The sequence below is a fragment of the Pteropus medius genome, unplaced genomic scaffold (genome assembly GCF_902729225.1).
Source record: "Pteropus medius unplaced genomic scaffold, Ma_sr-lr_union100, whole genome shotgun sequence".
NCBI classification, from domain to species: domain Eukaryota; kingdom Metazoa; phylum Chordata; class Mammalia; order Chiroptera; family Pteropodidae; genus Pteropus; species Pteropus medius.
In genome coordinates, this window is record NW_024348242.1 from 4,158,488 (window position 1) to 4,177,849 (window position 19,362).

Sequence of the window (19,362 nt, forward strand, 5' to 3'; positions counted from 1 at the left end):
GTGTGTGTGTGTGCGTGTGTGTACGCAAGGCAGAGAGACAGAGACGTGCCCTATGACCTTGGGCAGGGCCGCTTCCCTTCCCTGGGACTTCCTTACCTGACGAGTTGGGATGATAATTAATTCCTGCCCTACCTGCCTCTGCATCCGGTGTCAGGTGACCTGGGCAGTCTTCGGGCTACAGTGAGGCCCCAGCGCCCGTGCGTGCACGTGCGTGGTCCATCCAGCCGTTGTTCCGATGACAAACGCCGTCCCCGGGGGGTCTGGAGACGTTTCCCCTCCTTGTCTCGCTGCTTTTTCCTGTATTTCGGCTTCTCCGTTTGAAGGCGGAGAAAGAGGAGGTTGACGGGAAAAGTATTCTAGTCCTTTCCCTCCACCTTCGTAAAAGATACACCAAAGGAGGTTGAAATCTGTGCGTCGCCCTGCGGAGTTTATGAAAATCTTTTCCCTTCCGTTCCTGCGGTGGAGTCAGTGTCCCGCCTCCAGCGGGAACTGGCACGTGGCACGTTAGCTCCGTCCCTGCGGTGGGCGTAACTGAGGCTCCGAAAGGTCCAAGTATTTGTCCAGAGAGGCACAGCCGTGAGCCCCACACTGGGACTGGAACAGAATTCTCATGGCCCTACAAACAGCGTCCTCTCCGTGGCTCCGTACAGAACGCAGGCGACAAGGGACAGACGCCAGGTGTCGGCCGTCTCCCGTGGCACTTGCCCCTTCCGGCCCTTTAAAAGCTCAGGCTTGGCTATTATCCCCATGAATGGAAAATGGCAAGTGTTGCCGAGGCTGGGGAGAAACTGGAACCCTTGCACATCGATGGCAGGAACGTAAAACGGTGCAGTCTACGGCCATGCCACCCTGAGCACGCCCGGTGTCTGATCTCGGAAGCTAAGCAGGGTTGGGCCTGGTGAGTACTTGGATGGGGGACCACCTAGGAAGACCAGGTGCTGTAGGCGTAAAAAATAAATAAAAAATAAGGGATCGTAAGCTGACAAGGTCCTTGCAGTCTGTGAGGTCAACCAAGGGTTGCCTCGCCTAAAATAAAAATTAAAAATAAACGAATGAACGAATGAATAAATAAATAAACAAATAAACAAACGGTGCCCCTGCTGGGGGAGTCCGGCGGGTCTGCAAATGGTTAAACGCAGAGTTACCAGCAGGTGAGTCAGCAAACCAATGTGGTCTGTCCCCACAGCAGAACACCACCGGGCCGTAAAAAGGGAGGAGATTCTGACACAGGCCACAGCATGGAGGAACCTCGGCAACGTGGTGCCGAGTGAACGGAGCCAGACGTAAGGGACAGTAGTGACTCCACTCACGTGAGGTGCCTGAGACAGGCAGGTCCATCGAGACAGGAGGAGGATGGTGGGGGCCGGGGGCTGGGCTGCAGGGCTTCCGTGTGGGACGATGAAAACCTGGAAGTAGCAGCGATGGTTCCACAGCGCTGTGATGATCTTACTGCCACCGGATTGGACACTTCAACGTGATTCCGTGGTAAAAAATGCCCCACAATCCCCGGCCTGCCTTGGCACCCCGAGTAGGTCTTGGGCTGGTCACACGTTGCCTCTGCTCTTGTGGAGCACCTTGCTGGCCCCGGGCTTTGGGACAGGTCCCCGCACCTGCAGCTGGCCGAGGCCACCAGCTCAGCCGCCAGCCTGCACCAGTCCTCAGTCCTCGTGCTCCTGGGGCGGGCATTCCCAGCCATTGACAGCGGGGTCTGGTGGTCGTGTGTGAATGACAGCTGTCTCTGTGGAGTGCTGTGCACCTGACCTCGGCCATGTCCTTTCATGGCGCTTGCTTGCTATCGGCCAGTGGAAAGACAAATACCTCTTCAGAGAGCAGATGCCATCGCCCTGGGCCCTGGCGTCCGTAGCTGCGAGGCGAGGGGGAGATGGCTCGGGGTGCTGTGCCCCAGGGGTGGAGAGGGTGGCCCCTGTGGCTGAGGCCCATGCAGGCAGCCCGGGCCACGGAGCTGCCGTGGGGACTCGCAGGTCGTGCTCTCTCTCCGAGCTCCTTCCTGTTTGGTTTAAGGGACACCGATGGTGCCCAGCACGGTGCCTGGTGCCTCACGGGGCTTCGTAAGCACTTGGACTGTCTTGTGTCTGGCCCGTGGGAAGCGCTGGGATCCTTGGTCCCCTCCAGCAAGGGGTACCAGGCTCCCAGATGTCCTGGGAGTGCAGGAGGGCGTGGCTGGCTGGCTGGCTAGGAGGAGGAGCACGTGACTGGGGCTGGGCTGGGTGCCATGCGATATTTGAGGGGTTCCAAATGGACGGAACCCAGTGTCCCCTCCCCTCGCAGCTTCCTGCTTTCTCACTGGTTTCCTGGGGCCGCGTCTTCCTCCCTCGCAGTTCCGGGGGCCGGAAGTCCACCTGTGGGCAGGGCTGGCTTCCCCTGGAGGTGCCGAGGGAGACTGTCCTCTCCCAGCTCCGGTGGTGGCCTTTTGTCCTGGCCTTTGTAACTCGTGGACACATCGCTGCATCCCTGGCTCCGTCTTCGCGTGTGGTCTTCCCTCTGCGAGTGTCCGTGCGTCTCCCTCCTCTTCTGAGAAGGACACCGGTCATGAAGTCCAGGGCCCACCTTCTCCCCAGCATGGCCTCATCCTAACTAAGCACATCTGCAAAGACCCTGTTTCCAAATGAGGTCCCAAAAGGACATGAATTTCGGGGGCGTACCCTTCAATCCACGACAGTCTCTGTATTTGATGAGCGAGTGAGTGAATGAATGAATGAATGACTATGAAAAGTCATTCATAGTCCCTGTGTGTCCGCTCAGGCATGTGGATACGGGAGGCCAGAGGTGGCTCCAGGTGCATCCCCTCTTCCTGGCCAGCCCCCCGGCCCCTGGCCTCTACACCCTGCACCCCGCACTCTGGCCACCTCGTGACTCAGCCACACGATGTTCGTTACAGGGAAGTTACCACACACGATGTGTCCCCCGCTTCCTTCTACCCAGCACCTCAAAGCTCTCTTCGTTTCTCTCCCCCTCCTTCTGGCACCAAGAAGGGTGACAGGAGTGGCTCGGTGACCTTGGGCAAGTCAGCTCTCCTCTCTGAATCTCAGCCTCCATCTGTGAACGCAAGAAGCTGAATCAGTGCTCTACGATTATTTCTGTTTTACCGCCGAGAAGATGATGGGCCGGGACAGTGTACCCTTGGGCCCCATGTGGGGCAGTACTCAAATCCAGATGCCCCCACTCCCAGCCTGTCCTTCGGTCCTCTGCCAACTCCTGCAGGAAGCCATCTGTGATTGATCTCACTCGTGTGGTTCCTCGAGTCCTCCTGTGCCTTTTGCGTGACATGAATTCACAAATACTAACTAGCCTGCTGTTCAGGTGGAATGCGCTTGTGTGTGTGTGTGTGCGTGTGTGTGCGTGCACGTATGCGTCTGCACGTGTGCCATTTTCTCCGTGGTCCTTTTCCCTCTGTTTCTGGAGCTATTTGGTCAGTGTCTCCCTCTGTGCTGCCCCAGGGTGGCACCCAGCACGAGGCTCATGACACTAGGTGTGGACCAGCCTCGGAAACATGAGCAGAGGTGTAAATACTAGGAGACCTACTAAAAGAAAAATAGAGAGGAGGAAAAAAAGCATAGATGCTTTCAACAGATGCCAGCGAAGCATCTGACAGACGTCAACATCGATTCCTCGTGAAGACAGAGATGGGGGGCGTAGGCTCAGATTTCGGCAGCGAGCGTCTCCGATCGGCAGCGACTTACTCCCGTTTTCATAGTGGAACGCGGTAGCAGCCTTTTTCAAAGTGTTTGAGGAGCACAGAATGCTTCTGGGGCTGGGTCGTCAAGGGGTTACGGGGCCAGACAGCGTCTAGCAGGTGCCGCTCCAAGAGGCAGTACCTTTCATGCCGGTTGCAAGACGAGCACACTCTCCCTCGTCGCTATTCGTCACTGCCCTAGATGGAGCCAGGACGTGGGCCAAGAAAGACGAGGGGCAGGGCTCTTAGGAAGGAGGGCGCCAAGTTAGTGTTTCGAAATGGGCGCGGCCGTCGTCTCAGGTTTTCAAAGCAGACACGCTGAAAACTAATTAGCAGTGATAAGATAGCATGGTGGCCGAGTTGCAAAATAAGTGTGCAACGGCCACGCTTTTCTGTGCGTTGGGGTGACCGGCGGCTCGTGGAGATGGGGAGCACCCCCTGTTTGCTCGGGTGCCGACAAACCAGCGGCCTTGCTTCCTGGTCAGGAAGGAGAGTAACACCCAACAGTCTTAGGCAGCCGCCAGCCTCTCTGCCTCCCTGGCCCCCCAAATCCTGGGAAAGGCAGGGACGATGGTGTCACATCTGCAGATCGTTCCAGAACTCCTCCAAGGTCGGGTCAAAGCTGTTTCTCACCGCACAATGCCTTCCTCACAGGCGCATCTGAGGAACCTCTGAGAAGGCCTCGGACACACCTGTGCACCACTCGGCTGCCATCACCAAGGCCGGGTGGCCGTTATTTTAAGCTTAGCACCAAGCCCTGACGATGGGTGCAGTTTGAAGAGAGATGGACCTCAGCGCACTGTCCGAGACGGGCTCTCGGCATTACCCTTGGCTCTGTCGCGGGTCCCTGCTCTGGCATCTCCGAGGCCGCCGTGGCGAGTGGGAATTGGATTCCGGTGAGAACAGTCTGGTGGTCAGAAGTACGTCATGAGCTCCTGCCGGAAACCGGAGCACAGACACAGCCACATCCCTGTCCCCATGTGAGCAAACCTCGTGAACCAGCCCTTCGCCTTCCCTTAGTAAGTGTCCTGACCTTTCTCGAAGGCGTCTCTTTCAATAAACAGTGAACACTAGATGTAATTCAGACTTTTAGAAATCGTGGAGTCGTTCAGCTGCCTGGGGCTGCGAGCTGCAGACGAAGTCGTGATGTCACCAACAGAGCCGTTCCGGGAGGCCTCGGGAGAGCTGGATGGGGCGCGTCGGCCAGACTGTGGTTCCCCAGAATTCCTTTTTCAGTAGCCTGCCTTTCGTTTCTTTTCCTTCTCCGTCCTCAGGGTGGCTTTGCTACCGTTATTATTATTATTTGCCTCGTTTTAACCATAGTCGTTTGTGTGACCGCCCGGCAGGGGGAACGCTCTGTAACTTTCTGAAGGCCGAAGACCTTGGGCTTTGTGACAGCTTTTTCCTTGATGCCCAGTGGCCTCGCTCTGCTGCTCTGCCCGCTTCTAAATGGTCAAGGTCACTGCCGGCCTTCCAGCTGGGTCTGGAGGTCGACAGGGCAAGAATTAGGGCCTCATAGGCTTCAGTTCCCAAGTTGGGATGATTTTTAAGATCCCCGGAGAGCTCTTAAAAATGGTAGTGACTCGCTGGAGTGCAATGGCTTTCTGAACTTGAGCGTTCTTTAGGAATCTGTAGTTCACAAAGTTAAAAGGTAGACTGTAAGGTGGCAAATACATTAAAAATATCTTAGAATTGTTTGGACTGCCTATTATTTCCTTCGCTTTCTGCTATTCCGAAAGAAACGTTAGTTATTAACATTTAAATTTTAGAAACTTTAAACTTTTGGCATTGACTTATCATTACCTTTCGTGGCACGCATCTTCCTCGTGTGTTACTGAGTTCACTTTTTCTATTTAGAGCTCGACGATCGATCAGCTTCTGTTTCTGCTTGTTTTCCCCGACGACTCAAGACTCACGGCATTGTAGAACTCAAAGAACGTTATTTTTCAAATGCTGTTCTTCACTATTCATTCACTTAATCATTTGCTCACTCATTCTTCCATTTGCTTAAAAAAAACAAAAACAAAACCAAAACACCCAGAAAGTTATATGTGATATTACACCTGACATTGGCAAAGTTTTAAAGATAGATACAAATAAATAAATAAATAAACAAGCAAATAAAGAAAGAAAGAAAGATAGATACAGTCCTTGATTTATGGAACTTAACAGGCTCCTAGGTGACCATTCAGCAACACAGTAATAAAATAGATAATAAAGATCTTATTTGATATGAAAAACATTGTTTCGATGAGGAACACATTATACTGGGCACCAAATTACAAAGAGTCGATAGGTAAGGATTTCTTAGGACCCTCGTGTTCAGGCTCCGCCCTGCAGACAGTTACAGTAGCCTGCGGCCTCCCCCCTGCCCCCCTCCGTTGCAGGTTGCTAGTTTTTGTGTGTCCGTACTCTTTCAGGGAGGTTTTCTGCATATATGAATATGTATTACTTTTTGGAAAAAAAGACAACAACACATGAATGGCTGCCAACCATTGTGCACCTGCTTATTTGACTTAACGATTCAGGAATCCTGGAGGCGGCCCTCTGTCGGCCCATTTGGGTGGCTGGGTCTCTGATGATGGGCTTAGCATTTGGCTGCTCCAGTCATTTGTTAAACCGGTTCCCTTTGCATGGAGGTTTGGATTTTAATAGCAGAAAATTGGAAGGCAGCGGTGCCGGAGTGAGTGTGCTGGTTCGTAGGTTTCCGTGCAAATGCACTCATATCCATGGGATAATTCCCAGAAGCAGAATGGCTGGGTCAAGGGGTGTTTTCCTTTTATTTTCGATAGCCTTTCGATAGCCGTTGCCAAACTGATCTCCATGTGTGTCTGCCGGTTTACACCCCCACTTACGATGAGAGTGCGAGGCGGTGGTTTTTAACCTCAAAACCCCAGGCAAGGAAGAGCTTTTAAGTAAAATGAAAATCTGGAGAAAACTGTGTGAGTGCCTACCACAAAGGGCAGCTCCTGCAGGGTTCCTGGCACAGCCAGGTAAGAATGCCAGAGGAGGGGCCCTGCATTCCTGCAGGCAGGTGGTGGCCTGGAAGGTTCCCTCCCAGTGAGGGTGGGGGGCAGCGGCTGCCTCGTCCCCTCTCTCGGTCAGCTCGTCCTTCACCAAGTGTTTGAGAAGCACCGAAACCTTTAAAATCACAGCAGGACTTGTAAAGTTACAAAATTAGTTTGCCAAGTAAGGGCATTATTTTTAAGGCACTGCCGTTCACAGCGTCACTGGGGCCTGGGGGGTGGGTATGGTTGGGGGGTGGTTTAGTGTGTAAGGGGGACGGGGTTTCGGTGGGGAAGGTGAAAGGTTGTGGAGGTGGCTGCTGGTGATGGCCGCACAGCACTACGAGTGTCTCTAATGCCACTAACCTGTGCATTTGAAATTGGCCACGGCGGTAAAATGTTATGTGACGTATACTTAACCACACTGCGTAGAAAAGCTAACAATTCACTGTAGCCGTCCTGTCACGAACGAAGGGACACCAAGAAATGGGAAAGACCTAATCTAGGACTAAAAAGAGAAAAAGCAGGGCTTTTTGAACACCTCGCTCCATTCCCCTTTCGCCTTGAGCCTGCAGGGGCCTGATGGTGCCCGGCCTTGACCTGCTCCTTGGGGTGTGCGAGACGTTAAGGGCTGGAGACGAGAAGGAGCTTGGGCTGGGCCTGCAGGGGCTCTGAGGTCCCCAAAAAGAACCGGTCCCTGTCCCAGGAGGCCTGGGGCCACCTGGCCGTCTCATTTCTCCGTGTTTAAGCGCCATGCCTGTCCTTGGCCTGCCGCGGGGTGTTTTCTGAGCCTGACATGAGTGCAATGAGCGGTGACCTGGGAGCAGTGTTTTGTCACCATATTCCTACATCCCCAGGGGTCAGGTAACTTTTGCAAAAAGACCATCCGCCCAGCCCCATCTAGAAGCAGGTGAAGGGAGCAGATGTCTGTTTGAAATGACTTGGCTCAGAGCGGACAGCTCAGCAGGTGCAGAGATGTCACCTAGGCCTCTGCATGGCCACCTGGCCTCCCCGAGGTTCTGGGTGTGCGGCCAGTGAAAATTGTCTTCCCAAACTGTAATCCTTGGCAGGCAGCTCAGGCCGCTGTCTCAGTGCTTTTAGACGGTGTGGAGGTGCCCACTGTCACACAGCCGGGGTGGCCTCTGACTCGCTTCATGGTCCTCCCTCCACGTGTAGACTCTGTGGTCCTCATTGTGCTTGCAGACAGAGAAGCGCCAGTCCTAGGAAAGAACATTATTCCCAGTCCACAGAGACCCCTGAGCTCATGGCCATTGGGGCAGGAAGTCACTTTGAGCCACATGGCCTCATCCCTCTCGTTTCGTAGCCAAAACACAGATTCCAGAAGGCGAGGTGGACAGCCAGCACCGGAACCCGATCCCTGTGCTGCCCAGGCATAGGACAGTCTGTCTGGGGCACTTCACATCTTAGAGGCTGCCTGTTACAAAGGGAACTCATATCTGTGGTTCACAGTTGATGGAAACACGACTGGCCTCCCGTACGGGCACGCCCCTCCGAAGGCCCTCGTCACAGCGTCAAGGGCCAAGCAAACGTGTGTGAAAAGTTTCCGTTTGACTCACAGTTGTCAAGAAGGTGACATGACTCGCCACAGTCACAGGGCAGCAGGCATGGGCTTCTCATTTAAGAAAACTGCTACTTTTGAACAGGCTCCGAATGGAACTTTTTTGCTTTTACGGAAGTTGAGAAAATAACTATAAAACAATTTGCCCAACACCCCAAATTTAAAAAAAAAAAAAAAAAAAAGGAAAAGGAAAAAATTTAACGTCAACCCAGAAAAAAAAAAAGTCTCCGTTTTCAGCCTGGTATCGGAGCTCAGCCAAGCCATGCAGACAGAAGGAAGAAGAAATTCTCGCTGAGGCACGGTTAGGTCACCATCGTCCACCTGTTGGGAGCTGCAATACCGCGTCCTCGGCCCTGCGTCCTCCGGAGCGTGGCAAAGCCTACGCAGAAGTGGCTTCAGACTCCTGCGGACTGTGCTGAATTTGCCCCTGGGACTTCCAGGCGGTCCCACGAGATCACCGGAGAGGTCCCCAGGTGGCCGGGGAGTCGGAGCTGTCTTGCCAAGCGAGGTCACGTTTGGAACGCTCGTGTCCTAAAGAGATCCTTGATAAAGGCCCAGACCGGGCAGAGCAGAGGCGGGCACACGAGAGCTCTGCTCCCGACCCGTGGCTGCCCGAGGCTGGCAGGGGGCACAGGCCGGCTGAGGCCCGGGGTCCCACGGTCGGGAGTGTGACGGGGATGCTGCCTGAACCCCTGAGCTGTCCCCCGTCAGTGCTAAGGCACAGTGCTCGTGGACGGGCCATGTGTTCCACAATCCTTGCTGCATCTAGTAGCCAGATGGTCTAAACAACCCGTCAGTGGCGCGGTGTGTAAATATTTCCCGTCATTATCATGGCGTTGCCGTGTTGGCATCAGCAGCATGAAGAATTACTCTGAAGAATTACTCAAGAGCCAGTCCGGCCGCGGGCAGGGCTGCCAAGCTGGCCCTGCCCCACGGAGGGAGCAGCGCCCAGGGCAAGCCTGGGTTCCTCCAGCTGCCTCCTGCTCAGACACGGCGACTGGGGAGCATTCCCTCTGCGCTCTTAGCAAAGACAGAGATCGTTTCTCATCATGAGCCGATGTGATGTTTCTCACCATTGGCGAGAGCGCTGTGGCCAAGCATGTTTCCCTTTTTGCTTTGCCTACCAGGAAGCACATGGCTAAGATTTTTTTTTTTTTTTTTTACTAATTTGCTTGTGAATCGTCCTCAGTTACGGGTATCGGTGTAGGTTTTTTCCTTCCTTTGTGGTTTCTTCGCTTGATTCATCTAGTTATTTTTGGGAGGTGAACCTATGTCGTAAGGTTTTTGGAAGCAGGTAGTATGAATAATATGAAGAAGCTCTTGGACTTAGTGTGTGATTGCAGGGTGCAGAACTGGTCCAATCTCCCTGAATTATCAACTAGACTTCTGGTGCCCAGAGGGCCAAGATTAGGCCTTAGGCCTAATTTTCCCATTTATCTCTCACACATATGACATGTAGTGACAGTTTGGTGACTGTATTAGTTAAGGTAAGTAATGCTAGCTGCTACTAGCCGCTGCAACAAACAATCCCCTAATCTCAGTGGCTTATCACAATGAGGGCTTGTTTTCACTCTTGTCATAGCTGAATTGGATGCTCTGGGGGTGACTCTGTGCAGTGTGAATCGGGGGGTTCAGGATCCTTTCCTGTTGTATCTGCCATCCCCTGGGGCTCCCTTGGGGTCCTCCACTGAATCCCAGCCACGAAGCATCACAGGGGCCATTTGGGGGGCCAGGCCTGGAAGGCATGTGCGTCCCTCTACTCAGAGAACTAGTCACACAGCCCCACTTGAATCCAGGGGCTAAAATGTAATTTAGGCAGAGGAAACTGGACCAAGCCAGACCGCCCCAGGGACATGTCATGGAATGAATGAACGAATCCATGAGAGGCGAGAGGGGGGCTCCGAGCCGGCCTTGTGGATCTGCGTGACAGTCGTCTGGACGTGGTTCAGTGTTGTGGATTCTGTGTCACTGGTCCCCTCTGCCAAAACTGTAGGCCTGCAGAATGCTGGCGCTGAATGGAGAGGGTTTTGTTTTGTTTTGTTTCGTTTTGAGATCGACTTCCTCACTGTACAGACGGGGAAACTGAGGCCTAGAGTGGGAACTGAGTTGCCCAGAGTCAGCCAGCTGGGCCCTGGTCTCAGCCCCATCTCGCGGCACATAGGGACCCCCACAGATATCTGCCCACCGTCTACGGATCTCTGCTCTGGACGGGATGATGGAGAGTCGAGTGACGCAGTGACAGCTTGAGTCCGTCAGCTGGTGGCCTGGCTACTCTGTCGGATCATCGAAGTCCCCCAGCCTCACGGCAGCTGTTCGAAACTCAGCACGAGGCTTGATTTCCGCATTCATTCCACTGGGATTTAGGGAGCGGAAAATGAGTCTCTTCCCCAGACTCGCTCGGGCACTGACTTCCCTTAGCGACTCGCATGTGAGAGTGTGAAAGGGATTCCCCGCAAACCCATTAGAAATTCAGTTACCTGTCACCGCAACCAGGTAGCCCCAAACGTAGCGGCTTAAGACACCCTTTTATTTATTTGCCCACGATGCGGCGATCTGGGCAGGGCTCGGTGGAGGCAGCCTGACTGAAGAGCAGAGATGAATTTCCAAAGTGTCCCCATTCCCGTGGCCGGCATCCGGGGCCAGCCCTTGGCTGTGTCAGTGGGGGCTGCTGGCTGGGCATCGGTTCCCCTCGGGCTTCTGACGGCTCTGTGACCCCCGGGGTGTTGGGTCCTTCCATGGCAGGAAAACACAGAAGCATTCCGGGAGCCCCATCCATCACTGTCTTTTTTAAAAATTTAATATTTTTAGTGTAGTAAAAGTATGCATAACGTAAATGGTACTACTGTGACCCTTTATAAGCGCACAGCTCAGTGGCGTCCAGCACGTTCACATGGTCGTGCAAACCGTCACCAACATTCACCTCCAGACTCTATTCATCAAGTTGAACTGAAACTCTGCGCCCCATTAAATGCCAGCTCCTGGCCACCTGCCCCCAGCCCCCACCATTCTACTTCCTGTCTATGAATTTGACTCATCTGGCTCCCTCAGATAAACAGTCATACAGTGTCTGTCCTTTTGTGTCTGGCTTATTTCACTTAGCCTAATGGCCCTCAAGGTTCATCCATGTGCCAGAATTTTTCACCTTTTTAGGGCTGCCTCATATTCCTTTGTAGAGCTTGACTACGCTCTCCTGCTGATGGACACGTGGGCTGCCTCTGCCTTTTGCTGCTGTGACACGGCTATGGGGCCGTCTGTCTGAATCAGCCGTGCTAAGGCGTGGGTCCGAACTGGGCACAGCATTGTTTTCACACCATTCTGTTGGTTAAAACAGGTCGCGGGGCCAGACTGGCTTTAACGGGAGGGGACGACGCCACAAGGCCGTGGCTCACTGGGGGGCCATCAAAGTAACTGTCTCTCTCAACCACTCTGAGAAAAGTTCTTTGCAGAAGAGGCCGAGCGGACCCCCTCCTGCACACCCACGCGAGGCCTGGCTGCGCCCTGGAACACCCAGGTTCCCATGGCCCTGGCTTTCGGAGGCGAGGTTCTGCTGGGGAAGCTCCGGCCAGACCCCAGCTGTCCCCTCCCCTGTTCGCTGTCTGTCTCATATGGCTAATGGCTGTGCCTCTTATTACATAATCTGTTATTCTGTGCCGCACCAGGCCCTGGTTACTTGTCAAAAGTTTCTAAAAGCCAGCTGTATCAGCTCCAGGCAACTGCAGGAGCCGCCTCTCCCTCATAGTATTAGTCACTCTGTACTTAGCTAAATTTAACTTTTTATCATCCAAATGATATTTTTGTGGGCTTAGGATTTTACATAATGCTACCAACTGCTGCAGGCTAAGAATTTCTCCTTTTTTTTGTTAGGCGCGCGCGCGCGCGTGTGTGTGTGTGTGCGTGCGCGTGTGTGTGTGTTGGGTGTTTTCCTCCATGAACTTTTGCACGCTCAAGGAAGCATGGCTCCGTCTCTCTTCCTCGTTCCGCTCTCCCGGGCCTGGGCTTTCTTCTTCAGGCTCTGCTTTGCCATTTGCCAGCTGGGGGAAAAAAACGCTCCCGACAGCTCCCTAATGGCCCTGCTAATGTTCCCCTCCTCCCTGGAGGCCTCTCCACTTCGAAGGTCTCCGAGGGTTTCTTGCTGCCTCTAACAGGCTTCACGGAGAGAGAAGCCGTGCTCCAGAGTAGAGTGTCTGTTGAGAAAGCAGAGAGAAAGATCCAGAAGCGGGGTAGGGACAAGAAGTGAGAGATCCAGCCGGCTGGCCCCAGGTAGGGGGTCCAAGGTGCCTGTGGGAGAGCAGGTGCAGGGAACTCGGCCCATCTGCTCCATTGGGAGAGTTCTGGGCTGTGGGAGGCAGAGCAGGGAGACCTGGCCTCTCCTTGGGGAGGAGCCTGGAGCAGCCCCAGGGGACGTGGGGATGCAACTCAGCCAGGTGGACTTCCTGTGAGCTGCTCAGAAATGCCGGCTCGCTGGGCTCGCCCAGGGGTCTCGTGAGTTCTCCACTATAGCTGCATGTGGGAGGTACCCACCCCCACTTTGCAGACGGGGGACTGAGGGTCAGGCCCGAGGTGCGGCTGCAGCCCCTTACGGCCTCAGCCAGCACAGCGCTTACCGTGTCCAGGCCTGGCGCGCAGCACCACTCCGTCTCGCTAGCTCCCGGGCTCCTCGTGGCAAGTCCGTGAAGCAGGTGCTGGTCGTCAGCGCTCTGAGTCCCAGAGAGGAGGTCAAGCCACAGGTTAGGCTGCTCGAGGCCACAAAGCCGAGAGATGCAGAGCCAGACCCCTGCTCTCAGCCACCATGTCCCCTCTTCTCCACCAAAGGGACTTCCTGGGGGCGCGCACAGCAGCGGGCTGGGCCCTGTGCTCTTCGCGAAGCATTCCCAGGCCGACTCTGGTCGCCAGGCTTCCGCCCTGCCAGCTGACTTTAGAATAAAGCACGGTGTCTGCGTTCGGGTGTCTGCGTTCGGGCTGCGTCTGGGGAATTAACCAGAAACGGGCATTGGCCGCAGGGGAGAGGACTAGGCGCCAGGGAACAGGGATGAGAGAGGCTCACTCTCGCCCTGCACCCTTTTCATCTTTTCAAAAACCCAGATGTGTCATTTGTTTTAAATTATTTTATTAAAAAATTAGGAACTCCCAGGTATATACCCGAAAGAACCGAAAACATACGTCCACACAAAAACCCAGGCGTGCGTGTTCGTTAGCAGCGCTGTTCGTGAGAGCCGAAACGTGGGGACGCACCAAGCGTCCATCAGCAGCCGAGGGATAAGCAAACGCGGTCTCTCCAGACTGGACGATGAGTCAGCCGTGAGCAAGATCGAAGCCCCGACACCCGCGACCGCGTGGACGAGCCTCGAAGCCGCGACGCTGAGTGAGAGAGGCCGGATGCACAGGGCCACGTGTCATGCGCACCCACTGGTGTGAAATGTCCGGAACAGGTGCACGCCCAGGACAGAAAGCAGACGGCGTTGCAGACGGTGTTCGTGGGGGCTGAGGGAGGGGGTGTGGGCGTGACTGCCAACGGGGATGGGTGTCTCTTTGGGGTGATAGAAACGTTATGGAACTAGGTAGCGGTGACGATTGCCAACTTTGTGAATGGACTAAATGCCGCTGAACCATATACTTCAAAAGGGCGAATTCTGTGGTCTGTGAATTATGTCCCTAAGAAGCAAAAAATGAGCAGCCACGCCTCCAGATGGGGCCACAGGCGTGCAGCCCTGGCCTGTGGCCGGCGACCTGGCCGGATTACTCCGGTGCCGCGACCATCCGCATCGTCCCTCTTGGCTGGTTCTTTCGCCACCTGTCTCACGGTCTCCATGTCAACAGAGAACGGAGACAACAGTGATGTTTAACTTCAGCCGCACTGCCCACGTGTTTGGAGCTTATGCTTTCATCCAGGGCCAGCTTGAGACATGCGGACGTCTGGGCAAGCCAGCAATTTGGCACCCCATCGAAATGGTATTCTTTAAGGGTTTGTTTGACATTTATTTAGCGAGGATAAGGAGAGACTGATATCCTATTAATAGAAATTGCACGGAGAAACGGATCCACTTGCTAATTCGCGTCCGCGGCCGGAAAAAAGGCTCAGGGATTCGAAACATTTTCAGGAAAGCAATGGAGACGTCTCTCGTCCATGTCTCTAGAGGTTGGTTTTATTTTTTTGTTTGTTTGTCCCCGCCCCCGCCACATCACCAATTTTCCAAATCACGTAAGAAGCGTATTGAAGATTTGGATTTACAGCTTTAAAGGAGAGGATCTAATGTATAATATGATGACGCTACCACATAATACTGTACTGTACTGTATCAATGAAATTTGCTGGCAGTAGAACTTGTGTTCTCACCCCCCCGCCCCAAAAAAAGGGTACATGTGTCAGGTGACGGATGTGTTCATTAACTAGATGGGACGAATCCTGTGCCGTCCCAATGTATACGTCTACCAAATCGTCGCGTCGTACACTTTAAATGAATTACAATTTTATTTGTCAATTATACGGCAGTAAAACTGGGGGGAGAGGAAACGTAAGGGAATAAAATGTCTCCTTTTCGTTTCTGCTAAACAGCAACACACATGTATTATTTAGTTTCAGAACCACCTCCCCACCCCACCCCCAAATCCCGCAGCTGCAGGGGGTGAGAAGCTCGTCCGTGCACGCGTGCATGCCACAAATCTCAGCTCGGAGTTGTGTTTCAGCGGAAGGGGCTGGGCTCATCTGCCCTCCCATCGTGTGTGGGGGTCACTGGGAGGAGTGGGTCACCTGGCGGCGTCTTCCCAGTTCATCCCAGTCATGTTTTGCCTCCTGCTGCAGCTCTGTTCCCCAAGCAGCTGCCTCAGCTCATTAAGCTGACCCTGCATTCACTTTTTGGATTTTAAATGCTCTTTTGTCAGTAAAATAATTCCCCCCACGGTGCACTTCTGTGAGAACACATGTTTTATTTTTTCTCCGGGGGGAGGTGGCTCCCAGTTCTCAGTTCTGCCAGGTGTGAGTCACAGTTGACCTTCTCACCCGGGCGGGGCGGGGGGGCGGGGCGGCCTGCAAACGCCTGTTCACCATGGGCTGGTGTCACCATGGTGCATCCCTAACCTTTAGAATGGAGAGACTTACAGGGACCTCACGGAAGGGTTGGAGAGGTCATGACGAAAGCTCAGAGGCAGAATGCACGCCGCGTGGAGAGCTGTGGATTTGGGGGGAACGCAGAGTGAGAAACGGGGGGAGCTGGCGTGCCCAGCAGGGGACTGGACCCTGGGACGCCGGGCCACTTTGTTCGTTGGGGGTCCGGCGTGTGAAGCGGGGGACACGTGCGGCTGTGGACAGGTGCAGGGCCAAGGGGGGGCCTCAGCCCCCTGCAGGTCTGCTCCCAGGGAGTGTTCGGAGTTGGCCGTGACTCCCCGGAGCGTGGAATTGCACGGGGCGTGTGAGGAGCCGGTCTCCGGCGGCCGCACCTCCCCGTGCTGAGCCGTCTCCCTTCTCGCCTCCCCAGTCAGTCTCCCTCTGAACTCTGACTCTGTGTCCACTGCGAGATTCCTCTTGCTTAGCTCTGTCAAGACCACTAGCCTCTGGCAGCCTCAGGCTGGTACTGCAGAGCCCAGGCCTGGCCAGCCCCTGGAGGAGGGCTGCTCTGGAACGATCCCGGCTCCCACAGGCTGGCCCTCTGGTCCTGGTCCCTGGGATGCCTCCTGGGCTGCAGACTGCTCCCTGGGCACAGATGCGGGTCCTGGGGATGCGTCAGACAAACAGGGCTGTGTGTTGAGCTGCAGTTGTGGGCTACAGCTGTCTCAGTGGGAGCCCGAGGTTGGGGATGGGGGTGGCCTTCGGCCTTCGAGATGCCTGGGAATTTTCTGTCCTCTCATGGGCTGATTGCTCCTGGGGTCCCTGGAAATCCCTGTCTCTGCCTTTTCAGTTTGGTCTCTGGCCTCTGGGCGTCTGGTGGAGGTGGGCTCCAGCCACACACTGCCCACCTGCAAGGGCTTGATGGGAGGATGAGAGCCAGTCATTTGCATCACAGCCCCACGATGCTGACCTTGACTTTGCCTGGGGCACCAGGATGCTTCCTTCTACTGGGCAGCTTTCCCCAGCCCTTCTACCAACCTCCCCCAAGCAGCCTGAGGCCCTGCGGTCCCAAAGTGCTCTGAGCTGCACTTCTGAGATAAGAAAGCTGGCCGTGTGTGCTGGGGGTGAGGGCTCTGCTTCCCTGACCCAGAGCACAGGGAGCCCTGGGAAGTGTTTCAAGCTGCAGCCTCCACAAACGCACCCCGGACTGCGTCCCTCTGTCAGACAAGGGTCCTGCAGCTGGGCATCCCCTGTCCTGTCCTCTGGGCACATCGGGATTTCTGGTCTCCCAGTTGGGTTGGCGCCGAATAATTAGAGCGACCAGGTGTCCGACCTCCTCCCCGCTGGGCTTCTCCCTGCAGGAGGCTGGCACATGGGTCCTGGGCCCTGACACCCTTCTGGGTGCCTGGCAAGCAGAGCCACCTCCTTCCTCCTGCAGCAGGACATGGAGGGGACCCTTCTGATGCAGACCGCAGGCAAGGCCTGCCCCACGGCTCTGGAGTTTGGGGGTACAGGGGCTCCGTTGCCGGCTCCTTCCTCCGTAAACATCTGACTTTATCCGATGGACGCGGGCTTGGCCGTTCTTAATCCATCCTGCTTCTTGCAAACTCTGGCGGCTCTGCACTAAGTGGGAAGGACTGATGTTCTGTCTTGGGTCGCCATAGACCCAGACACAGCGCCACCTGGTTGCTCCCCTCCACCCAGGGCACCCTGGTGCCTCCCCAGCCCCCGACGACGGGACCGGACGGGAGTAGCTTCGGGGCTCCCCGGCCTCCGTGGTGGGCAGGGGCTGAGCGTGATGAGCGTGACGAGCCGTGGTCAGCGACGTGGACGCAACCACATGTGTGTTTTCACGTGACCGTCTCCCTACCTGAGACACTGCGGCCGGGCCCGGGGCGACCGAGGCCCTCTGCCGAGTCAGTGCTGGGCCCGGGGCCGGAGGACGGATCGCCGGTGCCCGTGTGCTCTTCCTCGCTTACGGGCCGGAGCACTGGGTCCTTCTGGGCCTCCTGGCTGTCCTGTTCCGTTTCGTGTCCCCAGCCTCAGGCGCAGGCCTTGCCTTGTCCCTCGTGTCACGCAAGGCCTTTGGTGGGGATACCAGGTGGGGCGATGTCGTTTCCTCTCTTAAACCCTGTCGTAGACGTCTTTCCGGATACTGACTGGCTACTTCGAGCTTTGTGGGTGCACAGGGCGCATCTAGTGAGGGATCTGGGGAAACCCACCTGACAGGGCGAAGAGGGGGCGCTGGGATGAGCACCCCCAGTTTCCGCTCCGTCCACCTGGGCCGCGGGCCGCACACATGCTGGCTTCGCCGAGCACATGACAACCTGTGCAGGAGCCATATGGCCCCATTTCACACCAGGAAGCCAAGGCTTGGAGAGGCCAAGTGTCTGGCTCACAGTCACACGGCCCATCAGTGCCAGGGTCGGACCCCAAGTCCAGACCCCAAACGACATGGCATGACTTTCCAGACTCGGCTGGGACCACCTCGTGGGACAGGGCCAGGCTCAGCCCTGCCTTGCCGTCTGGCTGCGGGAGGGTCCTTTCCCGCCTCTGGGCACCCCAGTGTTCCCCAGAGAGCAGCAGGACAGACAGGGCCTCAGGTGCATCGCCCTGCTGCGTCTCCACGCTTCCTCCCGTGAGTGCTCCTCCCGTGAGTGCTCCTCCCGTGAGTGCTCCTCCCGTGAGTGCTCCTTCTTTTCCGTCGCTGTGGCCCCAGGTGCTAAGAAAGGAGATGCTGTGCTGCGTGTTTTGCTGCGTTTTCATTCGCCCGCCCAGGTGTCTCAGCCATGGGGGTGGCGGGCACCCAGCCCTGACTCCCAGCCCCTCCAGGTCACCTCCGGTGGCCTGAGCCCCGACACCAGCTGCCTTGCTCCGAGGGGCCCCCCTCCAGCAGAGGCTCCGCTTCCTGTTTCCTCTTCCACAGTTTGGGGTTCTTGCTCTTCCTAAGAGCAGCCGTCCCGTGGTGTCACAGACGGTGGCCTCACAGCCATCTTATCCGGGGGCCCTCACTCGGGATTCCTTAGCTCTACCTTGTCTACCCAGCGAATATTTATCGACTGCCCGGTATACACTTAGGACAAACCTGGGCGGAACAGCCGCGCGCCCCCTCCTGCACGGAGCTTACCCTCAGCGGTGGCCCGAGGCTCATGCTATACTCTCACCTCTGCACTCGCCGGTGACGAGGATCAGTGTCTCCTGAGGCTCCCTCTTCTCACCTCGAAGGGCCCTGGATGGCAAGAGTCTCAGGGTGGAGAGAGGCAGCCCAAAGACGGAGGATGCGACATCTCATCATCTCTACGGGGGCCGAGGGGGGCAAGGGCGTGAGGAGCAGGGTTTGTCTCGAGAGGAGAGGAGCTCGGAGCCCTTCCTTCCAGAGGCGGGGGCAAAGTGGGTGCAGGGCAGGGGTGGGGGGCTGCTGGAGTTGCTGTCTCAGCTCTGCCTGGCTGTCTCTTCCAGAGGCAGAGGCCGTGGCAGAGGGGATCTGCCTCAAAGACAGAGTCCCAGCCAGGGATCCCCTGCCCTCAGGCTCCTTCTCCAAAGTTGAAGATGGTTGCCGTTCTGGGCTGGTGAGCAGAGCTTCTGGCATTTGCCGTTAATCTCCTCGTCCTTGAGGTAGGGGCTCGAAGGGGAAGGCCCTGGGCCCAGGCTCTGAGGTGGCCACTTCCTCCGACTCCCTGGCTGGCTCTCTCGGGGAGGGGCGCTTCCTGCCATCGTCTCCGAAGAGGCGAGGCGGCCTCGCAAGGCAAGGTCACAGCACGTCTCCTTCCTGAGGAGCATGAGAGCTGATGAGTTGGGTAGGGCCTCGGACGGCAGCAGCCGTGACGCACACTTTCTGTCCCCACTGCCTGTGCAGCCTTTCCTGGATGGAGGCTGAGGCGAGGGCCGGGGGCTTCTCTCTTTCACCCGCGGGAGGGAGGGAGCGTAACCCCCTCCTCAGGCCCCAGGTGGGAGGGTGGGCCAGCTGCTCCCTCCGGGGTGGGGTCTGTGGTGAGGAGCCTGTTTGAGGGAGGCCACACATAGGGAGGGGACTCCTAGAGGC

The 19,362-nt window shown here is 56.0% G+C and overlaps 1 protein-coding gene and 1 pseudogene across 4 annotated transcripts in view; both read left to right on the top strand.

Annotated features, from left to right (window-relative positions):
• LOC120616031 (membrane-associated phosphatidylinositol transfer protein 2-like) overlaps positions 1–19,362 on the top strand; it is a 103,299-nt gene that overhangs the window by 16,987 nt on the left and 66,950 nt on the right. Inside the window, exon 1 of one of the 4 annotated variants that reach the window (XM_039879308.1) lies at positions 1,467–1,485. The exons of the other annotated variants lie outside the window; for them this stretch is intronic. The gene's annotated coding sequence lies outside the window, so the exon portion shown is untranslated. Of the gene's footprint in view, positions 1–1,466; positions 1,486–19,362 lie in introns of those variants that run through there. 4 annotated transcript variants of the gene reach the window in all.
• LOC120616175 (uncharacterized) lies at positions 832–947 on the top strand (annotated as a pseudogene).